Source organism: Diplotaxodon limnothrissa, linkage group LG12 (assembly GCF_057381915.1).
Source record: "Diplotaxodon limnothrissa isolate DT_005_m linkage group LG12, D_limnothrissa_male_GT1.1, whole genome shotgun sequence".
Taxonomy (NCBI): Eukaryota; Metazoa; Chordata; class Actinopteri; order Cichliformes; family Cichlidae; genus Diplotaxodon; species Diplotaxodon limnothrissa.
In genome coordinates this window covers 18067008-18072063 of record NC_140607.1, presented here as the reverse complement: position 1 = coordinate 18072063, position 5056 = coordinate 18067008, and the positions used below count along the sequence as shown (strand labels likewise).

Genomic DNA, 5056 nt, shown 5'->3' with positions numbered 1-5056 from the left:
TCTGAGACTACCCAAGTTGCTGTCAAGTGGCCTTTTGCCACTTGCCGACTATATCTAGTCTAGGCTTAATTATTCTTTCAAAATGTATAATCACCTCCTGCTGTTCTGATACTACTTCACTTGTCTCTGTATAGAATTGAACATTTTAAGATAAAATCAGGTTTACAAAAATCGAGTTTCAAAATAAAAAGTAGATAAATAACATGATTAAAAAAATAAGCAAAGATTACAATGATGACTAAAAAAGTTATTTAAGAAGAAAGAAAGAAAAGTATAAAACCCTTGGGATAAATTTGTGAAAGAAGAAAATATAATAATAAAATTATAATGAATGAGATAAAAATACATATACATACATATGCTTTATTAGAGGTGATTGACGACTGCAACTTAGCTATACAGTGTTCCCTTGTTTATCATGGGAGTTACATTCTAAAAATAACTAAATAATAAGTGAAATCCGAAAAGTAGCAAACTTTATTTTTATAGATGTTTTAAGGCTGTAAAATCCCTCACTACACACTTTATACACTTTTCTCAGACAGGCATGAACATCTTCACACTTTTTTCTCCTGTTTAAACCCCCTCAAAGTTCAAATCTTCGTAGAAAAATAAGCCTGGTATTATAAAATGAAACCAAAGAATTGTTTTGTGCTCTTGTTTCAACACCCACCTAAGCCACACACATGCTTTTGTATCTCACTTCTAATTTTCAGAACTTTCACTACCCTGTTTAACAGGTACCTGGCCCTTATTGTTAATCTTTAGCCTATTCACTTAATCCAGTTCAACTTGCACAATCACTCATTCTAATGCTGGTAAATGGAAGTAGATAATGGAGATGGTTCTCCCTGCAGAATAGCTGGTTGCTGCATTGAATCCACTGTGAAAGCTGGAGCTGAGAGCCCCAGTGAAGTAGCACCTTGAGGCAACTGGTTATAATTGCCTCCTTTTATGTCATCATCCTGAGGGGGATCGGGGATGGGGTATTGGCAAGCACCCGAGGCTGTAGGTACAGCATGTACATTGTAACTGGTGGCCTTGGCTGCCCCACCCTCCCCCACAGATTGTCCTAAAGCCTCATCGGGCCATATGGAAGCAAGTCTGGAAGGAAGGATGACCAGTGGAAACGTCACTTCTGGGTCAAAGGCAAAACTAATGTCCAGATACACCTGGGAAACAGTCAGAAATGGAAAAAAGAAATGTTTAAATAAAGATTGTTATCCGTTATATAGTTATAAAGATACTGAGTTAAGACACATATTTCCTGTTACTTATTTACCCATGATCGTTTACAAATGAAGGAGTTTCATTGCTAAGATATCATGATATCACTATGAAATTGTTTCATACCTTGACATAATATTCAACTGAAATAATATCACAGTTATGGAGAGTGGGGGCAATGTCACCAGGAATCTTAATTTTGCAGGACACAGTTTGCTCTGAGTTTGGACTGATAGTGTCCCCGACCATTTTGCACAGAGTCTTGAAGGTGGGATTAGTATGTTTCTTGCAGCTGTACACTATTTTCTGTTGAAGTTTGAATTTGGGTCTCATTTCCTTGGAAGAGGAGTTGCATATTTTGGCAACAACAGATAAAGTTTCTCCTGTCAAAAACAAATCATAGAAATAAACTGCATTTTTTAAAAATCTATCAGCATTTGTCTTTTCATGTTGCAGATATTTTACCTGGAGAACAAACACCTCTATTAATAGTGGCAGACATCTGGACCTGTCCCCTGGAGCGACCACCCATGTTTTTACTCACTGAACCAGATTGTGGATCCTGTAATAGAACATGCAGATAAAGATTTCCCCAGGGCAACTTAATTCCTCAAATGACCAAATTGCAGAATAATCTACTTCCTTTTTTTTGTAAACTTAAGACCAAATTCTGGTAAACATCATAAACACAGAACTCCCTGTGTTACAACTGGCGACTCCTAATGAAACATATGAAACTGTAACAGGACATTCAGATTTTTAAATCATATAAGATTTTGTCTTATATATTTTTCATTTAGCATTTACAACACACGCTCTAAATATTTATAACATATATCAAGGCAGTGTTTACCATCATTTGGACAGTGTGTGGACTGGACCTGGACATAAACTTGATCTCTTTTTGTGCATCAGAGGACCAATGCCAGCTCCTAGCTATCTTTGCTTCCATGATGTAGGAAATTCTTCCGTTTTTCCCCTGGAAGGATGAAGGCATGTCACTGTAACAAAAAAATAAAATAAAAACAGTGGAGATTGTATTAAAATAATGTCATAACTATGCAAAAGGAAACTGTTATAACACAGTATTAATCTTTGAGGCTAGACATCTCCACTTACCAGTCTGGAAGTTTAAATGCGAAGAATAAACTGTTGACCCCCTGGGGAAGTACAGTGCCTGCAAGACAAGGTTGCTTAACTTTTCCTACACAGAGCAAGAGTGATATATTTACGATTTACTGTGCTGTTTACTTCATGTCTGGTACACCGTTGAATCGGTTACTTCTTTCTATTGTCCATCACTTTTGTGATCATGATCACATCATGACTTATGTCATTGCTTTAATAGATATAGATAATAGTTTTTGTTTGTTTTTTTAATCTGTCAATAACTACAAAAGACTATTAACTTAAATTTTAAAAAAATTGCACACTTTTTCAAAAACTATCAACTTCACAAACAACTCTTTTTTTTTAAAGTAAGATTTCTTTAAAAAAAAAAATCTTATAATTCCCACATTGCGTTTATCATTGTTACCATTACACGTTATCCGCTGCTTCACTCCAAAGCTTCAAAATTCCCATCCGACACATTTAATTTCAAAATAACTCTGAGTTTAAAATACTTAAACCACTTACCTTTAGGATTTTTTTCAACTACATAGCTCTTCACTTTGAAATATCTCCTCTGCGCAAAGTATTTTGTGTCGCCGTCTGACCACTGCGCGAAAGCGTCTCCTTTGATTTTCAGAGAAACGCTCTTGACTTTGACGTCTTTTGTCAGTCTGAAAATCACTGCGCCTACAATAATATCTCCCGGAGAGACAGTATCATCGTCGTTGGTCGCTGTGTAAATCACATTAAAGTCCTTTATCGGAGACATTTTAGATCTGAGTGAAATGATTTGCGTTTCCCGTCACTGATAAACGGATCTGAATGGTGTGATTGGAGGCTCCTCCCTGTGAGTGACACCGTAATTTTGGACTGTAGCCGACACTAAAAGGTTTGGGACATTTATTACATTTATATATGATGATCGGCATAATGAATAACCACAGTTAAGGTGATTGAATGCTGATGAATATCACAATAACTCACAATTTTGTAATTCATATAATTCTCATTTAAATTGTTTATCTGTAACATTTAAAGACTGAACCAGTTAGTGGGGTTTCTGCCAAAATTATAATATAATTATATAATATTTATACAATAAAATATATATTATATTTTTATACATTAATACTGTTGCAGTTAAAGCAGTTGGAAAATAATCAAAGAGTATGTTTAATAGTCAGTAAAACCTTATAATTTTATCATCCTTCCATAGGCAAATTGGTTGTTTCTGTTGTTGGACTGCTTATTCAACAAAGTTGATGAGAACATTATAGAGCTGACAAGAGTTTATATCAGGCTCTGTTGCTTATAAGTCAGAAAATACGCAAATGGGAGGAAATGTTGCACTTTTGTTACACCCATAAAATCAGCAGTTTATGTATTTGTGTGTGGTTTCATTTATTCATCTATTTTCTTTCCTCCTCTTCTTCTTCTTTTTTAATTTTTACATTTGTAGGATGAGGCGTGCTTGTGTGTGGGTTGGCTGTTGAAGTCATACCTCTTTTTGAAACTATGACCAAGTGTGTGGTCGGAAACTCCTAACTCTTTTTGTACCTCTGTGTGGTGGGAAACTTGTAGACTGCTCATGCGATGAGATTTCAGAAACTGTTCTTGTTTTGTTTCCTGTGTTAGTGTTTTCTTTTTTTTTTTCAAGTGGCTCAACAAAGGCTTTCATGAAGTGTAGTACCACTAAAACCAGTTCACAAGTCAGTGATGTCCTATCAGTCACACCCTGTTAAGTTAAAGTAAAAACGTTTTTTATTATTTTTTTTTAAAAAAACAACTTTGCTGTCAAAAACTGTACTTCCACCAAATTCAGTTCTCTCACCCACAGTTGCCTGATCACAAAACAGCTCTTTGAAATAAAAGTTTTGTTGTCAGCTTGTAGGTTAAAGCTTAGATATGTTTCTGGGCTCTGCAGGTCTTAATGCTCAATTCCGATTTTTTTGATCAAATCCGATTTTTTTGTCTGCGTGTTCACACTACAAATAAAATGCGACAGCAAACGCGCTCTAGTGTGAACGCTCAAAGCGGCCCGCATGCGCAAAAGAAGACTTCACACACAACGCGCTCTGTTCAGACCCAGAGCAAACTTTGGAGCGTGATATCACGGGGGTGGGTGTGGAAAGGATTTTGGCCCGATCCGCCATTTTGGGGGTCTAGTGCAAGTGAAAAGGGAGCGAAGTCACACACAACAGCCATGGTTCATATTTGCTGTGTGGTCGTCTGCAATGTTCGATCACACGACCGGCAAGAGAATAAGGTTGAAAATGGTTTATCTTTCCATTCTTTCCCAACCTGGAAGCAACATGAGGCAGCTTGTGTATTGGATGTTACCAAACGAAGGCGTCTAGCTTACTCTTCCATCTCCAAATCTGTTGGTGCTCTAGACATTTTCCTTCCGGTAAGCTCTAAATATGTTCATATCAATCTTTATAGCCTATTAGTTTTATTTTCTATGCGCTCTGAGGTCATAGCAAATTAGAACAAACATCCTACTGAGTGATTTTGCGGAACTACCTTCTATTTATAGAGTTGCTAATTATTTGGCATTATTGCAGCAAACCAGCCTATGAAATGGATGAAACATAGTGACTGGGTTCCAGCCCTACACAAGGGACCTGCTTCAAACACACCACCATGCCAATCAGATTACTTCTTCCATGTGAGGGTGAAGAGGTGACCCTCCTGGATAAGATGGTGAAGGTTTGCT

At 36.7% G+C, this 5056-nt stretch overlaps 1 pseudogene; it reads right to left on the bottom strand.

The window, feature by feature from the left end:
• Positions 1 to 800: 800 nt before the first annotated feature.
• On the bottom strand, positions 801 to 3109 carry LOC146621116 (arrestin domain-containing protein 3-like; annotated as a pseudogene).
• Between the last annotated feature and the right edge of the window lie 1947 nt (positions 3110 to 5056).